Source organism: Danio rerio, chromosome 1, assembly GCF_052040795.2.
Source record: "Danio rerio strain M-AB ecotype USA chromosome 1, GRCz13ab, whole genome shotgun sequence".
Taxonomy (NCBI): Eukaryota; Metazoa; Chordata; class Actinopteri; order Cypriniformes; family Danionidae; genus Danio; species Danio rerio.
In genome coordinates, this window is record NC_141021.1 from 20,698,936 (window position 1) to 20,725,888 (window position 26,953).

Consider the following 26,953-nt stretch of genomic DNA (forward strand, 5'->3'; position numbering starts at 1 on the left):
AAAGGACCTGAATTGCCAGTAAATGGCTCTTAAATATTTAAAAAGCTGCACACTTGAGAAGACAAACAGCTTGTATAAATGGATTACCATAATTTTGTGTTTTATATCCCACAAATGGGATTTGCAGCACTAAGCTAAAACAAACCGTAATCACTATAACAAGCGTCTTATCACTAGTGACTGAGCAATATTCGTTTTATTCATCATACTCCCTCATTTGTTATGACAAAGTCCTTCTATTGCAAAATTTTGTGGAACATGACATGCAAGGCGTAGTACTAAGGTGCTTTCCATATCCATATAGCTGGCAGTAAAACAAGCAATAAAATCTCTCATAAACCACTCATGAATCATTCGAAATTGGAAGCAAATTGGATTGAATTAGACTTTTCAAAAATTCAGCAGAAACAGTGCTGTAAATAACAGTGAGTTTATGTGGCTTGAAGACAAAAACGATTATTGTGTGACTGAACAGACTGAACTGGAACACATTCAATTATAGCCATTACAATAAATATAATGTGATCTAAAATAAAGCTGAAACTGATATTCAGTGCACCTATTTATACCTGCATCATGTTAAACTGCCACACGGGAACCTGCAAGAGTTTAAAATGACAGAGAGTCATTGAATTTAGTCTTTTAAACTGATTTGTGGATCAAAAATTATTATTTTCTATAAAAACCCCTGCCTCCATGCCTCATTTTGAGGTGATTTTTCAGTTTATTCATTACAATTTGCATTTGTATAATAAAAGTGGTATTTTTTGTTATATGAATATATATATATATATATATATATATATATATATATATATATATATATATATATATATATATATATATATATATATATATATATATATATATATATATATATATTTGATTTAATAAAAACAAGTTTATATTTGTCCACCTGTCCACCATTATTTGTCCACCTGTCGAGCATAAGAATAGGACGTATGTTTGGATACAACTTTTAGACACATTTCGTTAATATTGTTCATTTATTCGTTTGCTGGAATTTAGAACTGAATTCAGAAGTAGTTTTCAAACAAATCTTTGCGCTTAACAAATAAAATTAATTATGTAGGCTAATGGATGTCTTCAGTGGAGGGCATACATTTTCTTTTCCACGAAAGTAAAGAGTAAAAGTAAAGTAAAGAGAAAGTAAAGAGGCCCAATAAAGGAGGCTCATTCTTTATCCTAGTGCAGATGGTCTGTTTAACTGTTTTCTCGCTAGTGAAGTGTTGAGTTTTTCTACTTACAAAGTCCACCATTTAAATAGCAAATGCACCATGGCGCGATGCAACTGACTGGTTTAATGCACGTTACACTCAAAACACACCCATAACTCATTAAAAGAATAAGTACAACTCTGTTAGACCATGTACCAGAGCGTAAAGCGTATTTTTATCCTTAAGATAGCAAAAGTGGATTCGGAGATGCCCTTAATGCACCTTGCGCTTTAGACTTTGCGCCTAGATTGTTAAAATAGAGTCCAATGTTCTTATAAGAATAAAACTTTGGGATGTCCTGATCAGGTTTTTTGCCTTTGAGTCTAAGTCATTTGATATACTGATACCAAAACCTGATCTAAAACTTAAATTATATATATATATATATATATATATATATATATATATATATATATATATATATATATATATATAAAGATGAGTGAAGATTCAGGGTGTTCCTTATTTTTTATTAAATTTATTTTATTTTATTTTTACATATTTGTGTGTATATATGTGTATATATATATATATATATATATATATATATATATATATATATATATATATATATATATATATATATATGGTCACACTTTACAATAAGGTTCGTTAGTTAATGTCAATTAATGCATTTATTAACATGAACAAACAATGAACAATACATTTACTATTGTATTTGTTCAGGCTAGTTAACGTTAGTTAATGAAAATACAGTAGTTCATTGTTAGTTCATCACGGTGCATTAACTAATGTTAACAAGCATGGACTTGGATGTTAATAATGCATTAGTAAATGTTCAATTATGATTAATAAATGCTAAACAAGTGTTGTTCATGATTAGTTCATGTTAGTAAATGCATTAACTAATGAACCTTATTGTAAAGTGTTACCATATATATATATATATATATATATATATATGAGTCCTGATCGGAAGGTAACATTCGATTCCGATCGAGTCTGAAATCGAGTGATCGGACCTGTGATCTGATCTGGACACAGTAAAAGTTTCACACCCTTTTCTCCTCAGATTTGGGCACGGTGTCCAACAAAGAGGCAAAAGTGCTCTGAGACTCTAGTTCATGAATTGTACATCACTACAAGTCTCCTTGATCAGCACTCTTTGATGTTAAGCTTATAGAACCATTCCTATTAAATTATGCTCAAATATGGTTGAATCCTGCAAGATCACCGCAAGTTCATGGAACCTCACACATTCTATGGCTTTTATAAAGGCAAATGTTTAAAGTCAATGTTCTTTCTCTTACCTTAGCTGAGACAACCAGACGCTTTTTGTATATTAATTTACACAGTGGCTCTGTGTCGCTATGTCAACATTGCACTATTTACTTCCCAACTAGATCAACATAGAAACAATGGCTCTGCAATGGCATGTATTTGGGGCAGGATTATCTGCTTATTTGAACGATGGCAGAGAGAAGGAAATGTTCACAAATTCGAAAAAAATAAATAAATTATTAATCATAATAATAACCATAGCCGATGCGATGACTCGATGGTAAGCACTAGCAAGAAGGTCATTGGTTCGAGTCCTGGCTGGGTCAGTCAGCATTTCTGTGTGATGTTTCCCAGTACTGGGTTGCAGCTAGGGCATTCGCTGTGTAAAACATATGCTGGATAAGTTGGCAGTTCATTCCGCTGTGGAAACCCCTGATAATTAAAGGGACTAAGCCGAAGGAAAATCAAATGAATAAATAATAATCATAGTAATAAAAATATAATTTTTTGTAAAGCCAAATAGCATCCTGAAAAAAATTAACACACATCACATTTTTATTTTAAGTATTTTAAATAGACTACATTTGTATTAAAATAAACAAATGTATGTGATGACTGCATTTTAATACTTGCAAAAATGAATAAAAATAGACTTGAAATATTGAGTTTAAATTATTTTATATTGTAAAAAGGATAAATCAAAAGAGTTATACATGAAAATAAAACAGCTTTATATGAGATTGTTTATCACTTGTACAGGTTTGCAGTCATCATAACAAATACAGAAAAGCCATGCTTTATTTTAATGTCTATCTGTAAGCAACAATCTTGTCTTCTGTCAGCATGCTGTGATATGATTGTTCACAAATAGTAATGACAACAATAGAACAACTTAATAGTAATGTGTGTGTGTGTGTGTTTTTTTTTTTCTAGTGATAATTGTTCATTCTACAGGCAACTCTTTTCAGGTATTCCAACAAAAAGAATAATATTGGCTTATTGAAAGATTTACACATAGTACAGTTGAAGACAACATAACAAGCCCTCCTTTGATTTGAGATCTTTTAAAATTGTCAAATTTCCCAAGTGATGTTTAACACAGCAAGGAAGTTTTCACAGTCTTTCCTATAATATTTATTTCTTCTGTAAAAAGTCTTATTTGGAATAAAAGCAGCAACTTTTTTTTAAAGGGCTACAAAACAAACCAATGTTAAGCATGGACTTGCCTAATTAACCGAAATTGCCTAGGTAAATGTATAAACCTTGTCTTTAAATGGTACTTTAAACATAATACTAGTTTCTTGTACAGTAACCGGTAAATTATGTACTGTCATCATGGCAAAGACAAAAGTTATTTGAAATTAGCTTTTAAAACTGTGCTTGTTAATAAATCTTGTCTATGTTAAATAGCAATAAACAGAGTTAAAATTTTACAGGGTGACACAGTGGTTAAGTGGTTAGCACTGTCACCTCACAGCAAGAAGGTGACTGATTGGTTGGCATTTCTGTGCGGAGTTTGCATGTTCTGATGGTGTGCGTTTCCTCCAGGTGCTCGGGTTTCCCCGCACAGTCCGAAGACATGGGGTATAAGTGAATTGAATAAAACTAAATTGGCCGTATGTGTAAGAGTGGGAATGAATGTGTATGTATGGATGTTTCCCAGTACTGGGTTGCAGCTGAAAGGGCATCCGCTGTTTAAAACATATGCTGGATAAGTTGGCGGTTCATTCCACTGTGGTGACCCCTAATGAATTAATGGACTAAGCTAAAGGAAAATGAATGCATAATTTTTTACAGAAGGGCTAATAATTTTGACTTCAACTGAGTACAGTATATCATTTTAATATAATCATATTATTGGTAAAATCAATAATATGTTATTAAACTTAATAATACAATTAAGTTATGATAACTCTAAGGGGGTCCGCATACAAGGTGTATTTTGTTCAATATACTTTTTTTATTCTGGGTCTTTACAGACAGAAAATGCATAAAATGGATCACTTTGGTCCATCTTTTTATAATCTAGCAATATATTTTAATCACATGTGTCAATTACAAAAATCTAGAAACTTCTGTTCCATTCCATGGTGCTTTATCTAGCTCATGCATTGACAACTCTGCGCTCTTTTGCATCTTTTATGCTTAACAGTAGCTTTAAGCACAACATAAATACAGCATGTCAATTGAGGCAGCAGTTACAGTCCCACACTTGCCTGAAACTCAATCACCCTGCCCCAATCCATCAGACAGGCCATCTTTACCACTATATAATGGACATTAAAAAGATGTTCTGAAGACAGTTAGAAGTCATTTTGCAGAAGAACACTTGAACCATATGGTTTTGACAGTAATGCACATGCAGAACACTTGAGCTGATCAAGCCTTAAGCACTGAGCACATCAGTGCTATTAAACTCTTCTCCAGTTTCAGGAAGAGAATTTACTGCTATAGCTGTCAGCTCAGTGTCATAAGCACAACTTTCAACTAGCAGAAGCACTTAGGACCCACACCTATAAATGGTATCAGAGACGCACGTCTATGCAATAAGCACAGGGATTGTGTCTCTGTGATGTCTACATTATTCATATAAGCCATATGCCACTGAAGCTGAGGCAACCTGCTTTTCAAACAGTGCAAGTTTTCAAGTGTGCTCCGAGCAACCCTTAGTCTGCAGGTATGGAAAAGAAATAAATTATTCAAAACTCAGAAAATCACTCTCTCTCTCTCTGTCTCTATGTCCATCTGTCAAATTCTCACTTGGGCTGCTCATGCTTTGGGCATGGCAGGTCAACCATTTACACCTCAGACCATCCGCCAATCTCTCTGTTCCGTTCCTCCAAATTTATTCCCCTGCATATGCAAACCTTAATACCCTAACATCATAATATCCCTCGCTCTCTCCCTCCCTCGCCCTTCTGTCTTTCACACACACTAAGAGCATTACGAGGTATAGCAAAAGTCATCACACATAATCCCCTTCCATGTGAACTTTGTTCAAATGTAGAGCCATTCAGTGTATTGGTCCATTAAGAATGTGCTTTTAATGATCCGTGCAGAACATTCCGTCATAAACAGTAATACTTTAAGCTCAGCATAATGCCCTCGGGCACTGGGTTCCCCAAACATCACTGAATGAGCTAAAAGGCAGCAGTGGGGAAACCACAACAAAAATGCATGGCAATTAAGACAATAAAACCAAATGCATTTGCCTATACACACACAGACACACCACACCACATACACACATATATTATGCATATGTATATATATATATATATCTATATATATATATATATATATATATATATATATATATATATATATATATATATATATATATATATATATATATATATATATATATATATATATATATATATATATATATATAAAGAACATGATGCAATAGCCATCAAAAACACATTATGCTGATATGCTGCTAGCAAAACAGCATCCAAAAAGTGGAGATGAGAATGCAATAGTGTTCAGTATTAGCTTGCCTATGATTGGGAGGAAGCAAGAGGGGATTGCCCATCGATTCACATACAATTGCAGCTCGGGTGTCTGACTGAATATATAACAATGAAATTATTTAGTCATTTTCCCTATAATGAGCAGGAAGCGGATGATTCTTTACTCCTCGCCTACCTGATCAACATCGTTGTCGGGTTCAGGTTTTCATTCGGGTCTCACCGGCTCGGTCCCGCCTGTAAATTCATCTATAAGCAGCACAAATATAATCCAGAAGCCAGTCCTCTCCCTTCTGATGTTCACCGGTGCTGGGCTGAACTATAAAAAGCACAACAGCGGCAAAAGCACTGCGTGTTTCCAGCGCTCGTAAAGAGCTCGCAGGTCTCGCTTTTTGATGATGCTGATGCTGTGTGTGCAGCCGAGCGCGCGATCATACAGAGGCGCTCGCGCACACGCTCACACACTCGCTCGCTCACTCACGCGCACAGCGGAATATGAGGGACGCGCTCGAGTCAGGACAGAGCGACGGCGGCGTGACGTCAGGTGCCCCGGAATGAATCTCCAGTTGAGACAAAATGAATAATTTGGAGGAATTGCATTTGCACATCGGAGAGACTTAAGGTAAACGTCCAGAAACGAGGTCAATCATATCTGACAGTTTGTACGGTGACCGTTCATAGTCCCTGCGCTCATCTTTAACATCTCTTCTTTTTTTTTTTTTTGCAGTAGGCTCACTGTTAGCTAACTTACTCGTCGTGACACTGTTTTAAAACTAGATGTAGGCTACATTAAAAGGAAATATTCTCCTTTTCTGGCACCAAATGAATATAGATAGGCTTAAAATAAATGTGCCATATGGTAATTATTAAATAAAAGCTCTTTAATGTCTAAGTTTTGCTAACTAGCCTATATTTTAAAACGTGAAGTTGTGCTTTGTTATATGGTTACAAAGTAGGAAATATTGTTACACTATGCATGGTATATTCAATTCAAGCAACATTAAAGGGATATTCACCAAAAAATGAATTTAATAACTCACTCACTCTTATTAAAAAAAAAAATACATGTAAGTTGGAAACTGGCAACCATTGACAGGCACAGTATAGGAAAAACAAATGCTATTGAAGTAAATGGTTATCGATTGTTTGAATTAATCCCTTTTCTTAGCATAATTTATCAACATCACATGCTTTTTTTGCCATTATCCTTTTGATTATTTCAGCCTTCTTATCACATACCTTCTCATCACACCTACATACTTTTGCATATATTCATGGCACATAAAAGTCAGTCTACAGGGCTTCAAAGACAACCCATGATTTCGAAGATCTCCTTTTTCCCCAAGTGGTTCTACAATGGCAAAAATGTATTAGATAAAATTAATGCATAAAAAATTGCCCTTCCAAATTTAAGATATGTACTTTACAGGTGCAGATATTATTTTTCCCTCATAGAAACACGCTTTTAATGGACAGTTCACCTAAAACAGAGAATTGTCATAATTTACTCTTCTTTTTTGTTTGACTTTCTGTCTTCTCTTGAATGCAAAAGAAGATGTTTTGAAGAATGTTGGAAACCTGTAACCATTGACAGCCATAATATTTGTTTTTCCTACTATGAAAGTCAATGATTACAGTCAAAATATATTCTTTTGTTATCAAACGAACAAACAAAAACAAAAATCAAAAATGGCATGGAACATGGAAGTCAAAGGTAAATAATTGATGACAGAATTTAGATTTTTGGAGGAACTATCACTTTAAGGAATCATGCTGTTAATTTACTTCACATCAGGCAATTCAAGAGGTCACTTTTTTCTTCAGATAAGCATTAATATATATATATATATATATATATATATATATATATATATATATATATATATATATATATATATATATATATATATATATATATTTTTTTTTTTTTTTTTTTTTTAGATGACTTCTCATTTATAAAATGCAAATCAATGGGTTCTGGCTATTTTGAGGGTCAAATACCATAGACAGGATAAACTAAATTAATACCTGTGGTTTCTGATGATACATTGAGTAATTACTGAAATCAGTCTGTGCAAGAAAGCATTCAACCCACATTAGCTTCAATCACATCCAGTCATTAAGGAATTATTATTATTCATTCATTCATTTTCTTGTCGGCTTAGTCCCTTTATTAATCCGGGGTCACCACAGCGGAATGAACCGCCAACTTATCCAGCAAGTTTTTACGCAGCGGATGCCCTTACAGCCACAACCCATCTCTAGGAAACATCCACACACACATTCACACAAACACTCATACACTACAGACAATTTAGCCTACCCAATTCACCTGTACTGCATGTCTTTGGACTGTGGGGGAACCCGGAGCACCCGGAAGAAACCCACACGAAGGCAGGGAGAACATGCAAACTCCACACAGAAACGCCAACTGAGCCGAGGTTCGAACCAGCGACCTTCTTGCTGTGAGGCGACAGCACTACCTACTGCGCCACTGCCTTGCCCACGTCCAGTCATGTCATATTTAATATTAAAGGGCTTTTTACAACGTCAATTGTGTCAAAGCATATAGGTCTAAAAAAAAGAATAAAAAGTCATAATGATATTCAGATTGTAAAACATAATTCAACACATTCAAACTGTGATTTGTGGAATATTTTCAGCATATTCAACGCTATTTCACGGCAATCCATAACTTTTTGATTGAATGAAGCTCATGAATTCTTAGATTCTTAAAAACAATTACTCTGTCAAACTTAACACCAATATGGGGCAATAAAAATGTTGTACCAGGGAGGAGTGACATTGGATGCTAAAAATTTATGCTTAAAGGTATACGCCAATTAAAATATTTATACGAGGAAGATAAAATTGCTCTTGTTCCAACAATTGGTGAGAAAATTTAATATACCTCAGAATTTTGTTTTTTATAATATTAAGTAACGCAAATATTCCTGATACCCGTCCAAAATGCAGTGAAGAAGTGGGAACCCTTTATCATTGTTTGTGGGAGTGCAATGAGATCCAAACATTTGGACAGAGATTCTTATCATGATTGGTAAATTAATTGAAGAAAATCTACATTTGATTCCTAAATTATGTATATTTCATACACTGTAAACCTGTATCTGAACACAAGCAAACGCAAACTATTGGATTTTAGTTTACTCTAAGCAAAGCGTGTTATTGCTTTAAATTGTAAAAAAAAAAACTCGAAGGCCTTCCTGTGGACAATGGATAAAAAAAATTATATTTAATATTTAATAATAATAATAATGCGGTGAGGCAGTGGCGCAGTAGGTAGTGCTGTCGCCTCACAGCAAGAAGGTCGCTGGTTCGAACCTCGGCTCAGTTGGCGTTTCTGTGTGGAGTTTGCATGTTCTCCCTGCCTTAGCGTGGGTTTCCTCCGGGTGCTCCGGTTTCCCCCACAGTCCAAAGACATGTGGTACAGGTGAATTGGGTAGGCTAAATTGTCCGTAGTGTATGAGTGTATGTGTGAATGTCTGTGTGGATGTTTCCCAGAGATGGGTTGTGGCCGGAAGGGCATCCGCTGCGTAAAAACATGCTGGATAAGTTGGTGGTTCATTCCGCTCTGGCGACCCCAGATTAATAAAGGGACTAAGCCGACAAGAAACTGAATGAATGAATAATAATAATTCCTTACATTTATATATGGCTTATCTGGACACTCAAAGCACTCTACACATTTTGGGGGCTAATCTCCTCATCCACCACCAGTGTGCAGCATCTACCTGGATGGCGCGACAGCAGCCATTTTGCACCAGACTGCACATTACACCAGCTGATTGGTGGAGAGGAGATACAGTGATGAAGCTAATTATGATATGGGGATGGTTAGGAGGGCATGATGGTGGGCAAATTTGGCAAGGATGCCAGGTTTAAAGTCCTACTCTTTTTTTTGAAGATCTCTTTTTAACAGGACCTAGGTTAAACGTCTCATCCTAAAGACAACACTCACATTGCACTCATATAAATTATGGAAAAGGATTTCTGTAAACTATGCATTTTGTGACAGTAAACAATACAGTATAAAAAATAGAGAATTGAGAGAAGAGTATTGACAATTGGAATCTTTTTGGCTTGAGACTTCCGTCTCATTCATTTCCATTGTTATTTGGATGTTAAAAACAGCTCATTATGCTGCTAACTGATGTTATCTTATTACAGTATATTATACCAATTTTATGTACAGTAATGAACACACTTGTTTTTAGAGCAAGTAGTTTGACTGTTTTCTGACGTTTATTATTTCTAGTCATTTCTCCCATAGGTAACTGAATCGGAAACTCCTAAACAATTTCAAATGCGAGCACAGCTAACGGGAGCACAGGTCAATAACATGATACGATAGACTTTTTATTTTGTAAATTATATTAGAAGATATACACTCACTGGCCACTTTATTAGGTACACCTGTTAAACTGCTCGTTAATGCAAATTTCTAATCAGCCAATCACATGGCAGCAACTCAAGACGATCTGCTGCAGTTCAACCCAAGCATTAGAATGGGGAAGAAAGGTGATTTAAGTGACTTTGAATGTGCATGGTAGTTGATGCCAGACGGGTTGGTCTGAGTATTTCAGAAACTGCTGATCTACTGGGATTTTCACGCACAACCATCTCTAGGGTTTATAAAGAATGGTCTGAAAAATATTCAGTGAGCGGCAGTTCTGTGGGTGCAAATGCCTAGTTGATGCCAGAGGTCAGAGGAGAATGGTTAGACTGTTTCTAGCTGATAGAAAGGCAACAGTAACTTAAATAACCACTGGTTACAACTGAGGTATGCAGAAGAACATCTCTAAATGCATGGCTAAAGCAGCAAAAGACAACAGCGGGTACCACTCCTGTCAGCTAAGAACAGGAAACTGAGGCTACAGTTTACACAGTCTCAACAAAAATGGACAATAGAAGATTGTAAAAACGTTGCCTGGACTGATGAGTCTCGATTTCTGCTGCGACATTCGGATGGTAGGGTCAAAATTAGGGATCAAGAACATGAAAGCATGGATCCATCCTGCCTTGTATCAATGGTTCATGCTGGTGGTGTAATGGTGTGAGGGGTATTTTCTTGGCACACTTTGAGCTCATTATTGAGTATTGATGCTGACCATGTCCATCTCTTTATGACCACAGTGTACCCATCTTCTGATGGCTACTTCTGGCAGAATAACGAGCCATGTCATAGAGCTCGAATCATCTTAGACTGGTTTCTTGAACATAATAATAGCCCCTTTCACACAGTTGTACCGGTAAATATCCAGAAAAGTTCCAGAACGACTTTACCGGTAAATTTAAAATAGCACTGTTCACACTGGCGAGGACGTTACAGAATTTTTCCCAGAAAAGACCATTCACACATCCATTCCAAAATACCGGTAAATTCTGACATCATTAACCAGACATGAACTCTCGATGGCTGCACTTGTATTTGTAAACATTTTACTGCATTACAAACTCTGTGGATGGATAAGTATTGTGAACAACTTTGATGAAAACATATAGAGAAACACTTTCGCATGTCGAGATGTACATAATACGTGTGTGTGCTGGTGCTCACCGGCTGTTTTACGTGCAAACGCAACGCGTCATGCAACTGAAGGAAGCAGAGCTTAAAAGTAAACAAACGACAGCTTATCATAAGCATCTTATCAATAATTATTTACACAGTTGGCATAAGAAGGAAAATTGAAACGTGATCTGATTAACATCTAGCAGCTAAATGTGTCTCTGGAAAAATATTTAAAGGCTTTTATCTTTTTAAACAGCACAGATGTGAATGTGTCTGAATGTCTGATTGGCTGAAGTAGACGTTTCACGTCAGCACGCTCTATACGTGCATTCGCTCTTTCCAGCTATTTTCCTTCTTCGTTCACACAGCGCAGCATTCCAGGAAATTACCAGTAATGTTACAACTTCTCTGTGCGTAAAATAGCCGGAATTAATTTACCGGTATTTTCAAAAAGGGCCTGTTTACACATACAAACCTTTCCGAAAAAATGCCAGTAATTTTCCGGAAAGGTCTGTATGTGTGAAAGGGGCTAATGAGTTCACTGTACTCAAATGGCCTCCACAGTCACCAGATCTCAATCCAATAGAGCACCTTTGGGATGTGGTGGAATGGGAGATTCGCATCATGGATTTGCAGCCGACAAATCTGCAACAACTGCATGATGCTATCACGTCAATTTGGACCGAAATCTTGAAGGAATATCTCCAGTACCTTGTTGAATCTATGCCCCAAAAGGTTAAGGCAGTTCTGAAGACAAATGAACTCCAACCCGGTACTAGTAAGGCGTACCTAATAAATTGGCCAGTAAGTGTATTTTAACATTTAATTGAAAAAATACTCATTGTTATATTGTCTTTTTTTCTACAACACAATGCGGATTAAAAAAGTTCTTGTTTTTATGCAATCTCAAGCAAGAAATGCACAGATGCTTATGATGAACTGTTTTAATTAACTGTTCACTGCAGCAGATTTCAATTCTATGCAAATTTAGGTAGCGTTTTTTTTTCTACAAGGCTGCATTTGAACAATACACAAAATAAATGCAAAATGAAGTTAGTCTCATTCTCATGCTCACTGTCTGTTTCTCTCTCTCACACACACACACACACACACACACACACACACACACACACACACGGACATGCACACACACGTTTGCAGTCACAAAGATGAATGCATCATCAGTACCCCAGTTCCCACAGCGATATGTAAATGAGGGCATTAATTTGCTTTAGTTGCAGAAAGTGTGCAGGTAACCAAAGACCCAGCAGCCCCTGCATAAAAACACTCGCACGCACATAAAGAAGAGTTATTTCTGGAAAAGCAGTTAATCGACGATACAAATGTAATGTTGAATACCTAATGGATCTTACAGGCAAACATTTTTACAGTGCTTTAGTGGATAGACGGTGCTTTTCGACGCTCTTAATCAGAATGTCAGAGTAAGAGCAGAAGCCACTCGACATTTTCACCAAATGAACACACAGCAAGACACCAAACACAAGCATGCGCACGCACGCACACGCAACATCAGAGTGCTGACATTTAATTAATCGCAATCTGGCCTTTAAAAATGAACGGAGGAAAGAGTAACAGAAACTGTGATGAGTATCCTCTGATGAACTGTTAATTACAAAACCGACACTCATATTGTGCTTATACGAGTTCTCTGAGTCTGTGTGCATGTGTGTGTGTGTGTGTGTGTGTGTTTTTTCCTCTAAAATGGTTGGTACTCTGTAATCCTCGCACTAATCTGATTCCTTCTGTGAGTGTTAGCATGCACGTGAAAAAGAAAGAGAAAAAGCCAAGCCAACCCATCCCCCTTTATATTCATCTCTACCACACACACTCACAGAGAACACACACAGGGTATTATCATGATCGTATGACCACTGTCTATTTTTTTGCTGACCCGAATTAAGTATAAGAGACATTTCCCATATACTGATCAACTCCGGCTGACTTCATCCTGTATTGTACATGAGTCCGTCTACATTTAATTCAACTAAAAACATCAGACTGAACTGACTCGTGAAAGAAAAACACACACACATACATGAACACATACACACAATGGGCTGTTTGTCACAGTTCAAGTGTGAGCCTAATCTGTTCTAATGTTCGACTGAAGTGACTATAATCGGATATTTTAATTATATCCACACTATTGCACATCTAAAAACCCACGCACACATGCTTGCTCTCTCTCTCGCTCTGTGTCATTGAGTGATTGCATGTGTAATACATACACAGTCAAAGCCTAGCAAAACCCACTCTGAATTATCTCTCAAAAATTCATATAGACCGCCGTCATGATGCTGTAGTACAGGGGTTCCCAAACTTTTCAGCCCGCGACCCCCAAAATAACAATGTCAGTGACTCGCGACCCCTAATATCCTCTGAGGTGGTTATAAATACAGAAACCTTGCATGCAATGACGCAGACACACCAATTAAATTTGTGTCAGTGCTTTAAATGTGCCAGAAAGTATAACCTGATGCTATAAAATCAAAATGTACTGACGCTATTGCTGCCTTTAATATAATGTAATTACCCCAGGGGTCGCAATCCAATAGAACTAGTAACTATAAGCTACTATATTAACTATATAGTATATAGTAACTATAAACGACTATTTTTATTTTAAGTATAGTTATGGATAAAATATGTTAATTCTAATGGTTTAATAAAAATAAATAGAGTTTTGGAAATCACCAGGCGACCCCCCTTCATTGCCCCGCGACCCCTCGGGGGGTCCCGACCCCCACTTTGAGAACCACTGCTGTAGTAGGTAGCACGATCGCCTCACAGCAAGAAGGTTGCTGGTTCAAGCCCTGGCTGGGTCAGTTGGCATTTCTATGTGGAGTTTGTATGTTCTCCCTGTGTTTGCGTGGGTTTCCTAAGGGTGCTCCGGTTTTCCCCACAATCCAAAAACATGTGGTACAGGTGAATTGAATAAGCTAAATTGGCCATAGTGTATGTGTGTGAACGAAAGTGCATGGGTGTTTCCCAGTGATGGGTTGCAGCTGGAAGGGTATCCGCTGCTTAAAACACATGCTGAATAAGTGCGTGATTCATTACGCTGTGGCGATACCTGATTAATCAGGGGACTAAGCCGAAAAGAAAACGAATAAATGAATGAAATCCGTATAGACATGTACATATACTGTAAAATCAAAAATATATCACAAAAACATACAGTTGAAGTCCGTTTATTTCTTTCCTCAATTTCTGTTTGACAGAAAGAAGATTTTTTTTCAACACATTTCTAAACATGATAGTTTTATTAACTCATCTTTAATAACTTATTTATTTTATCTTTGTCATTATGACAGTAAATAATATGTGACTACATATTTTTCAATACACTTCTATACAGCTTCAAGTGACATTTAAATGCTTAACTAGGTTAATTAGGTTAACTAGGCAGGTTAGGGTAATTAGGCAAGTGATTGTAAAACGATGGTTTGTTCTGTGGACTATTTAAAAAATATATAGCTTAAAGGGGCTAATAGTTTTGACCTTAAAATGGTTTTAGAAAATTAAAAAAAACAAAATAAAGGAAATTATCAGACAATTATCAGATAATCTGAAAATTTCCTTGCTCTGTTAAACATCATTTAAGAAATATTTTAAAAAGAAAAAAATATCAAAAGGGGGAGAGGATAATTCTGATTTCAACTGTATATTTACTGTATATATATTATAAAATGATTAAGTACAATAAATGCATCCTGGTTGAAAGACTAATAAAAGCAAGAGACTTGTAGTACAAAAACTTCTATCTATATGTTCTATATCTGTATTCAAAATATACACAATTTCCATGAAGTCATGCAGGTGGAATGTGAAAACTATTAATGCTAGAGCAGTGGTCCTCAAACTTTCTTTATCAAATACCATCTCAGAAAAAAAAAATTGTCTCTCCAAGAACCACCATAATGAGCAGTATTGAAATACAGTAGTTGTTGGTTTGAAATTTTCATATCTAAAACAAAAACTTCATACAATTGTGGATATGCATCAAAATGCAAATGCTGGCACTATAGTAAGAATTTTAAAAATGTTTTTGAAAGTTTCTTAAGCTCACTGTAAGCAGCATTTGTTTGGTCAGTAAAATTCAGTAGTGTGAAATATTGTTACAATTTAAAATCCCTGTTCAATTTTGTTAACTTGTCCTTAAAGGGATTGTTTGTCCAAAAATGAAAATTAACTCACTATTTACTCACCCTCAAGTGGTTCCAAACCTTTTAAGATTTTTTTTCCTGTTGAGCACAAAATAAGATATTCTAAAGAAAGCTGAAAACCTGTAACCATTGACTTTCATTGTAGGAAAAACAAATACGATGGAAGTATTGCTTCAAAATATTTTCTTTTGTGTTCAACAGAAAAAAGAAAGTCAAGCATAAATAAGAACAAGAGTGAGTAAATGATGACAGAGTTTTAAGGTTGAACTATCTCTTTAATTCCAGTTTTTGGTGTCACAATACTTCAGAAATTATTTTAATACTAATTTTTTTTTTTTTTTTTTGCTAAAGAAAAAATGTAATAAATATTTTTATAATATTTTAGTAGTTGTGATCCACTGTAGTTTTGTGATGATTCATGTGATACACACAAACTATAATGCCTTTTGCCCACAACTTACTTTAATAAATAAAAAGTTTAAAGGAACTGCATTTATTTAAACATTTATTTGAAAATCAAATTTACTGTGTCCTTGTTAAAAAAAAATTATTGATTTAAAAACAAGCAAAAAAAAAAAACATATTGAAGCCAAACTTTGTGAAACTTTCTGTGTGAGGTAAAAAAACAATTCATCAGTTACTTTTGAACATCTAATGAAGTTATGTGTGCTCCGGGATCACAGTAAATCTCTCACATGAGACAGCACAGAGCGAGGATGAATAAATGAATCTGAATGACTATGATTACAGAATTCTGAGAGCCCAGAGACAAAATTGCTGGTACTCCTACACTTTGGCTTCTACTGAAACTATATTCATGAGCAGTGAAAAAACATAACTGGCAAATTTGATCTGACACATAAGTCACTCTATATTAAAATGCCACAAAACCAAACATTCCATCCATTCATTGTTAATTCCAAGAAAATCTCAAAATCTTCTTGTGTTAAGCTGAACTTTGACTGAGATGCAGCAGATTTCAAGTTCCAGTGTGTTATGTCAGACTGCATAAGGATAATAAATGTTGAAATTATGTGTATTGCATGTGTTTTTGAATAAAGAGCAGGTCATATTGTATTTTAATTTATCTAATATCAGTGTAAGCCTAAATAAAGCACCAAGACAAAACATTGTAATTTTCTCAGAATATGCATTTAATATTAGAATCATTTTGCAATGATTTGTGATTTTCTGAATCAACGTAGGACTTAAAGGCATAGTTCAAGCAAAAAATGAAAATTTACTCAATGTTTACTCACCCTAAAGTGGTTTCAAACCTTTATGAGTTTCTTTTCTCTGCTGAATACAAACAAAGTCACTTTAAAGAACATTAGAGACCAGTAATCATTTACTTCTATGCTATGGAAATACTATGGAAGTCAATGGTTACAGGTTTCCAACATTTTTCAAAATAACTTATTTTGTGTTTAGCTAAAAAAACACTAAAGGGTAAGTACAGTAAATGTTGAAAGAATTTTCAGTTTTGTATGAACTATCCCTTTTAAGCATAGGTCTCAAACTTGACTCCTGAAGGGCCGCAGCTCTGCACAGTTTTGCTTCAACCCTAATCAAACACAGCTGAGCCAAATGTAAATGTAAATAATCGAAGTGTTGAGGTTGACTTTGTTGAGGAATTGAGAATAAGACCATTACTGTAAGGTCTATAAACCCCGCCCTTCCATAAATTAACTCTGCTTTGATTGGTCAGCTGGCCAAGTCTGTTTTGATTGGACTTTCTATAACTATTCCATGTCAGAATCAAAACAGCCATTTCAGGGTGCTCGTATATCACACACAGGCAGGAATTAGACAAATACAAATGAAGGTGAGCATTAGAACCCAAGTGCAGTTTATTGAATGAAAGTTTAACAAAAATACTTGACAAAACAGACTTGACAAAAACACGTTTTGACTAGACTAGAAATGAAAGATTAAACTTAATATAAATAATATATATAAATTTATATATATATATATATATATATATATATATATATATATATATATATATATATATATATATATATATATATATATATATATATATATATATCATAAACATAAAACATGGACAAATACTTATCAACAGCAGGGTTACACAAACAAAGCTTGACAAGGAACAAATGAAGCATGAGGGCTATATGTACACCAAACACAATGGATCACATGACTAAAGCAGCCAATTAAGGATCAAAAAAGCATATGAGAATAATAACTTAATAATTACTCAAAGAAAACTGGTTTAATTACAGAGTTTAATTAGTTTATTTTATTATTACATTTATATATATATATTTATAATAATTATAATATATATATATATAATTATTATTATTATTATTATTATTCTTTTTTCATATTTGATGAGAGGTACTGTAGTACACCTTCTAGTTGACCTCACTCAGCTGCCATTAATGTTACTTTTATTATGAATTTGTCTCTACTAAAATAAGCTTGTTTTGTCATAAATTTTATTTTAATTTAGCAAGAATTTAGTCATTATTTAAATACATTTTCATTATCTAAAAATTAGAAAGCAAACTGAACTATGTCGTTTTGTAAATACTTTAATTTATATACTGTAATTGATTCTTAAACATCTTACCCTCAAGTTTGTATTAATGTTCTTTATTATTTTAGTTTTTTATTGTTTTTTATTTATTCTTTCATTGTATCTTTTTTTCATTGACAATGCATGTAATTGATATTTTGTGTGTTGTATACAAATTATGTTTACATGTCAACTGTCCCTGCAGACGTCAAAATAATGTTGTTCTTGCTGGATGCTGACTAGACATTGAATTTTGGTCATCTGACGTCATGAGCTAAATCTAATTTATTATTAATGTCTTATGTGCCAGCTGGGCCTTTTTTTGCAAAAAAAAAAAATATTATAAAATAAAATAAAAAAAACTGCCATTAAAACAAGAAGAAGAAGAAGAAACAAAGAGGAGGTATATGGTGAAAAACAAGCCAGGAAGAGGAAGACAAGACTAAACTACAAAATAAAAGACACCCAAAACACACAATTACAATGCAATACTTTGATTATGTCTATGTAGATCAGTAGCAGGCAAAAAATTTCTTTTGAGAGACAATATCTTTATTTATGATGCACTTTTTTCATTAATAACTTTGCAGAGTGTTAACATTGCAGGACAGCTACTATATATTCCAAAGTATAAAATAAGATTTTTTTTTATCTAGTCACAGATGTGTTAGTGTTAAGTGTTCTGTTGTGTCGATGTTTACAGTGGTTTCTGTTATCTTAAACTTCAGTAGGGATATCACTAGGGTAAAATTAGAGTATGTGTTCAAAAGGATGGGCTGTAAAACTTCAAATTGCTTTATTTTGCAAGCAATGAAAGCAAATGTATTTTCATTTAGTATTTACATGTGTCCTTTTGAACACTAGCACTTATCAGTAAATGTTTGAGGTAATGGGATATTTGTAAATCTCAATGGTATGGATTTGTTTGAATTGAAATGTATATCCTTGTGTAAAACTTAATTAAACTGTGACGTTCCACTAACTTTATCTTTGGGTAAGTTTAAAATGTGCTTAGTTTACTAGTTTAAATGTTTAGAGTTGGCCAGTATTCTAAACTTTATCAGGGTTTGCAGTACACTGTAATTATTCTAATACTTGATATTATCATTGTAATTGATCTGTTTTGTAAAATCAATATCAAATAACCAACAACCATCACCAGCAAGCACAAAAGCATTTCTGCTTCAACAACTTTTCAGTTATTAATGTTACTGATTACATTTTTATTCTTTTTCTAAATATTTATCCTAGACAGGGTTCCCCATACAATAGTACTCTCCACTGATTACTGCCAGACTTTCAGCTATGATATTACATACAGTAAATAGCTATAACAGCATAACAGAAAAATTTGTCACCCAACAATTCTATAAAAAAAACTGTTTATGCTAAAAAAATAAAGCATATAGAATTGAAGACCACATATTAGCCCCCCTGTGAAAAAGTAATACATTTTAAATATTTCCCAAATGCTGTTTAATGAAAAGACAATTTGTTCAACACATTTCTGAACATCATAGTTTTCATATCTAAGTTCTTATAAATAATATCTTTTGTCTTTGCTACAATGACCGTACATAATATTGTACAAGTTATTCTGCAAGATACTACTATTTATCATAAGTGCAATTTAAAGGCTCTACGAGGGTAATTAGGTTACTTAGGCAAGTCACAAAAGGGGTAGAAAATTAAAAATGCATTTTCTTAAAGGGGATAATAATATTGACCATAAAATTATTTTTTAAAATGTAAAACCAGCCAAACTTTATTTATTTATTCATTCAAGCCAAACTAAAAGACATTCTCAGGAAGAAAAAAAGGAATACTTTGGAAAATGTTTCATTCTATGCTCTGTTAAACATCACTTAAGAATAATAATAATATCAGGGCTTAACATTAACACCCGCCAAATGCAGGTAGATTTCACCTGTGGTGGGTTAGACAGACACTCTCGCTAGCCACTTTAAATTTTGAATTTTTAAAATTGCCTGTGCTGGTTTGTCACTAAAGATTAGAATTTTAGTTTAAGACCGTTTGTCAATATGTGTGCAATTGTGATCTTAGAATCATGAAGCAGCACAACTCATACAGTAAGTGTTCTAGCAAGCAAAAGAAAGCAGGTGAATACGGAATGAGAGGATGATCCGGCGCACTGTGAGACACAGGCGATCCTGGCTCACTAACGACAGTGTCGCACGCACAGATGATGTGATGCAGCAATTGCCGCTTTCGCTTTAACCATTCTTTGAACAGATCATTAATGGGCCTAACATTAGTTGTGTGTGTGCGACCATCCGTTCATTATCACACACAGAATGTTTTTCACCGGCTTCTTTTGCTTACAATAATTTTGTTAATGTGGTTTAATTATAATCATTTATTATAACATTGCTTTAATAGGAGATTAACTCTCCATTTATCTTTGGTTAACTGGTGATCTGGGACATTTAGCCTGGACAGACTGCTGTGTATAGATTTAAAATGTCAGTTGTTTTTTTTTAGGAATAAAAAGTTAAAATTTGGAGCAAGAAATTAATTAGTTTGGCATGGCTGTGGCTAGAGAGAAAAAATTGGTAAATCCTTAGTGTTGAGCTTTAAAAAGTAATGTCAAACAAAACTAATTGCAATGCGAAACTATGAAAGCAGAAAACTATTCATTAACCAAGGTCACAACACAAAAAATTTCAATTAACGAGGGGGCATGTGGACATAACACAAAATCTAAATCAAGTAATTATCAGCATGCCAAAGTCATATTTATGCATATATTTTTCCAAGAACAAAATTGTGGCTAGTAAAAATGGCAAGTAGCTAGTAAATTTGAAACAAGCCACAGTGGCTGGTAATCCAAAAGGTTAATGTCAAGTCCTGAATATTATATATATATATATATATATATATATATATATATATATATATATATATATATATATATATATATATATATATATATATAATGAGATATATATATGAGAAAGAACTGCAAGAAAAATGTGTCAGAATCGCAAACAAAAGGCAGAATTGCAAAAAGGTATTACGAAATTGCAACATATACTGTAACTGAATTTCAAGTAATGAAGTCAGAACTGCTAGAAAGTCTAAAAACTTGTTATTGTAAGAAAAAGTCTCAAATATGAGTTTTTCTCCCAAATGACAGTTTATAAATCTGTTTAGTTCTGGTAGAAATTTGAGAAATAGAGTCTCAATTTTGAGCAAAAAACCTGAACTTCCCTTCACAATTCTGAGTTTTTATCTTGCGGCTCTGATATTTTCTGTGGATTTTGACATAAAAAGACATAACTGTGAGAAATAAATAAAAAAGGTCAGAATTATAAAATATAAATCAGATTGGTAAGAAACTCATGTCCAAATTCTGAACATTATTTCTAGAATTCCTAGTTTATCTCTTATATTTTCTGACTTTTTACTCAAAATTCAGAGATGAACTCACATGACTTATAATTTTGCCTTCAACTGAACATAAACCCAAATAAGAAATAAATCAATTATCAAATAAGCATGTGTGGTATTCTATTTCGTAAACTGCACAAATTCAAACACAAGAACCAATCAAAAGCATCAGAATAGCATTGCTTTACTAAACAGCTTTTAAATAGCAATATACACATCATAAACAGACCAGACAAAACATAATAGTTTTATATAATATAACATAATATATATATATATATATATATATATATATATATAGACCTGATCTCACTAGTACAGAAAATTAGAGCATGTGTAGTAGTTGTCAAGTCAAATCTCTCATTTGCATTTTGTTGTAGCTCCACCGCACCAAGTATGTGGCCAGTGTTATTTAGGCGTACGCCTGAAGGCAGGAAATTCTAGCCAGTCTACTTCATCTTTAGACACAACATGGCAAAACTTTCCCACTTCCTACCATGAAATCAGTAAGGAAGACATGCTTGAATGCATAAAATGTGCAATATCAACAAACTGCCAACACGAGCTGTAAAAACTGGCTTTAACGTATAGAGCAGACTTATTAAATGCATCAAGGTGTTCTTACCTTTTAATGTCCCACATACTGCTTGTCAGAGTTACGGAAGCTGCCATGAGACAAAAGGAAAAGCACATTATCATATCTATCAAAATGTTAAAACATCATCCTCCAGAGGAGGGCAGCAACAGTCTCGCAACACAATCTCATGCCCTAAAATCAACAGCAAAAGTTGTGCCAAACAAAGGAGGACGACCCCTGCTGCGTCTGCTTTCACCAGTGGTCTATTTGCACCTTCTATTTATAGATGAGCTAGTATGAGGAATACACTATCTTCATATATCACTTTAATGCACTCGCAGATTCATAAGCAGCACCTCTAATAAAGAGATGGAGGGAGAAAAAAAGAAAGAGATAGTTATTGAGCGGCTGAGAGGAAGAGGGGAAAAATGATCTAATGCAGCTAATGCAGCTCCAGTTTAGCACATTAAGAAAGACAGACGCGCACACACATAGAAAAAAAGGAGTGAATCAAGGAGTGAAAGAAAATATTCAGAGAGAAAGAGAGAGGGAGCAAAAGGAAGAGATTGAGAGATGGAAACAAACCAATAGAGAGGAAGAGGGAGAGACAGAAGAGTGAGAGATGAGGTAAGTATGTATTTTTAGTCGATTACATCTTCAGTGTCAGAAAGAGTTGGATGCTTCTGTGAGTAGCTCTCAATAATGCAGCAGTGTATGCACTATAAAACACACACGCACTCTAACGCGCTAAATCCGCTGAGGTTTTATGGTCATATACAGTATTCATGCGCGCATTATTTGCTGCGAGGCTTGACAGCAGCTGGTCAGAGAGAAGCTACTTCAGAAAGCACCGTGTGAGAACACAGGACGAGGGAAACAGGGATTTGGGGAATACAGAGAGGCGTTTGTAGATGTAAAATAAAGGGGAGCAGTCTGAAGCGGCTAAGAGTGGCTCTGTTCCAAATCCTAGTGAGCTGTCTAGTGAGGCTGCCTTTTAAAACAGCGTACATCAAAAGGCTGTTCTGCAAAGTCAATCAGCATGACTGGGTTCCTTCTGGTAGGATGTAGTTCAGGCCAAATTTTAAGGGATGTATCATTTATCGGTAGTAAAAAAATGCATCCAAGTCAGTGGGAGAAATGTTGATTATATGCTGCAGTAATATGCAGACAATTAGAAGTCATTTGTCGACTAATTTGGGAAGAAATTAAATATAAATTAGACACATTGGCTTTAATCTTGCATTTTGAACATTCATTCATTTTGTTTTCTTTGGCTTAGTCCCTGTATTAATCTGGAGTTGCCGCAGCGGAATGAACCGCCAACTTATACAGCATATGTTTTACGCAGCAGATGCCCTTCCAGCTCCAACCTATCACTGGGAAACACATTTTGACCATTTCTAAAGCCACAATTTTGAAGAATTAAATCAGAATTGTGATGTATAACTTCAGATTTGCAAGTTATTTATTATATTAACTAATTTTGGACTTTTGAGTTTATATCCCGCATATACACTCACTGGCCACTTAATTAGGTACACCTTACTAGTACCCCCTTTTGCCATCAGAGCTGCTAAATTAATCCATACTGACATGACAGCATCACGCAGTTGCTGCAAATTTGTTGGCTGCGGATCCATGATGTGAATCTCCCGTCTCACCACATCCCAAGGGTGCTATATTGGATTGAGGTCTGGTGACTGTGGAGGCCATTTGAGTACAGATATTGTTATGTTCAAGAATCCAGTCTGAGATGATTCACGCTTTATGACATGGTGCTTTATCCTGCTGGAAGTAGCCATCAAAAGATGGGTACACTGTGGTCATAAAGCGATGGACATGGTCAGCAACAATACTCAGATAGGCCTGTGGCGTTGACACAATGCTCAATAGGTACTAATGAGCCCGAAGTGTGCCAAGAAAATATCCCCCACACCATTACACCACCAGCCTGAACCGTTGATACAAGGCAGGATGGATCCATATTTTTATGTTGTTGATGTCAAATTCTGAACCTACCATCTGAATGCTGCAGCAGAAATCGAGACTCACCAGAACAGGCAACGTTTTTCCAATCTTCTATTCTCCAATTTTGGTGAGCCTGTGCGAACTGTAGTACCTCGGTCGTAACAAGTGGTTACTTGGTCTGACCAGTCTCCTCTGACCTCTGGCATCAACAAGGCATTTGCACCAACAGAACTGCCACTCACTGGATATTTTCTCTTTTTCGAACCATTCTTTGTAAATCCTAGAAATGGCTGTGCATGAAAATCACAGTAGATCAGCAGCCAGTTTCTGAAATACTCAGACCAGCCCGTTTGGCACCAACAACCATGCCATTCACCAACAACATTCAAAGTTAGTTCTTTCTTCCCCATTCTGATACTCGGTTTGAAGTGCAGCAGATCACCTTGGCCATACAGTATCTACATTTCTAAATGCATTGAGTCGCTGAATGTGATTGGCTGTGTAGAAATTTGTGTTAACGTTGGGCAGGGGTACCTGATAAAGTGGCCAGTGAGGGTATATTGTAATTTTCACTTTTAAATGGTAATTGTGAGGGATAAACTCACAGTTGGGAGAAAAAGTCAGAATTACAAACAAAAGACAGTATTGCAAAAAGGTATTACAAAAATTGCAACATACAGTATACTGTAAAAGTCAGACAGTCAGAATTGCAGGAAAGTATAAAAACTTGTGCTTGTAAGAAAAGTCCCAAGTATGAGTTTTTCTCCCAAATTAGAGTTTATAAGCTTGTTCAATTCTGGGAAAAAAATAGGGAGCAAAAAAATTTTTTGAGCAAAAAATGATAATAATTTAAATGGTGAAATATAAACTCAGGATTACAAGATTTTAAAATTCTGAACTTCTCTCTTCAAAATTCTGAGTTCCTATCTCAAGTAATTGTGAGAAATAAATAAAAAAAGTCAGAATTACAAAATATGAAATCAGATTGTAAGAAACTCATTTCCAAATTCTGAACATTATTTTCACAAATTTATATCTTATATATTTTCAGTTTTGTCACTCAAAATTCTGCAAAATAAACAGGACAGACAAGGAATAAAATAACTTAAATACAAAACTACTAAACACATAATTCAGATGTTTGACCCCTTCACAATTCTAAGATTACATTCCAGAATAAATAAACTCAGAAATCTGAGAAATTGCAATTCTAAGGGGAAAAAGGTAAGAATTGTGGAATATAAACCAAGAATTCTGAGACATAAACTCAGGGTTCTGACTGACTTTAATCTTAATTTAGAGTTTATCTCACGATTCTGACAGTTCTGATATAAATTGTGAGATAGAATCATATGAAATACAGTAAGAATTGCAAATAAATTAACAATAAACATTTTATTAAATCAATTTCAGAAAAAAAGATGAAAAAGTTGGAGTTTTGAGATAAAAAGTGGCAAATACCTTCTTTATTTATTTTTCTTCTTCTATTCTTACCTAACTCAAATCAGTCACTTATGATAGTTAGTATGCTTTCTTAGAAGGCAGCTAGTTATGTTTACTAGGTTATGGACAGAGTGTGTGTTAATGTGTGTCAATTCAAACCACTTACTTGTGCTAAAATGAGTTCAGATTGAGTTTAAACTCAGCTGTCTCTCGCTGGGTGAAAGAAGGACAGACTCCACAAGATTCTCCTGAAAGATGAAAAACTCATTAAACACACACACACACACACACTTTCATACAGCACTTTTAAATCCTTCTCTCTCAAACTTCCACACACTCACTGAAAGCAGCAGCTGGGATTTGACTGTTTTATGATTTTTTCAGCCTAGTTTGAAAACAGCTGACTCAGGTATTCTAGCACTAATGCTGAGAGATCAACAGACATCTGCCTGAATATGACAGTCTTACTGTGAGCTTGTCACTTTACCGAGCTGGAATGAAATTTCGTCTATTATTAGACTTTTGGTGTTGAGATATACTCTGCATGACAGACAGTGATCCTATATTGTCCAATGTACAGCGTGTATAGTTCTGTGTTAAAGCAAAATGTAATTCTTGTTTTATTCTGTAAACTACTGAAGACATCTTCCTTTTCAAAACTGAAAATAAGAAAGTAATTTAGAACATGTTTTGGCATAAAATAACAAAAAGATGCCATGTTTTCAGACATGCTTTTATTAACAACACTAGTGTTTTCATTTCAGGTTTTTTTTTTCCTTTTGAAGTGGAATAACACAAATGTTTTAAATCATAGCAAATAAAAAGCCGTTATCCTGACTTTTGGTTAAAGTTATTATATTTTACATTTATCTTAAGCCATTATATAATGTTATAATTTATGAACAATAATCTTTACGTTATATTATGTCTGTATATCTTTGTGTATACAGTATATGTAGTATTTTACCTTTTATTTATATAATTTTTTAGTGTATAGTTATGTTTTTCTGATAATTTTTGGTGAATTGTATCAGTGCGTATTTTTATGTATCAATATTATGTATAATTTATTGTCTGACCTAAGATGAACTTAATAAAAAAAAAAAAAAAAAAAAAAAAAAAAAAAAAAATATATATATATATATATATATATATATATATATATATATATATATATATATATATATATATATTCTAACTAAATAATATAACTAAATTGTATAGAGCTACAATACCTAATATAGAATAAAAGTAACACTTAGCTGAAAACAAAAATGTTAAAATTTGTTAAAATGTTTTAAAATGTTAAAAATGTTAAAATTTTGTTTCATTC

General features: G+C 34.4%; 2 protein-coding genes across 5 annotated transcripts in view; one reads left to right on the forward strand and one right to left on the reverse strand.

The window, feature by feature from the left end:
- ptprdb (protein tyrosine phosphatase receptor type Db) overlaps window positions 1-26,953 on the reverse strand; it is a 155,137-nt gene that overhangs the window by 111,170 nt on the left and 17,014 nt on the right. For 2 of the 4 annotated variants that reach the window (XM_087234881.1, XM_087234882.1), the window contains exons 3-4: window positions 25,787-25,868; window positions 22,258-22,297 (exon numbers count right to left, since the gene is read on the reverse strand). The gene's annotated coding sequence lies outside the window, so the exon portion shown is untranslated. 4 annotated transcript variants of the gene reach the window in all.
- Window positions 1-26,953, forward strand: part of LOC147846793 (uncharacterized) — a 133,892-nt gene that overhangs the window by 56,580 nt on the left and 50,359 nt on the right. The gene's annotated exons all lie outside the window — the stretch shown is intronic.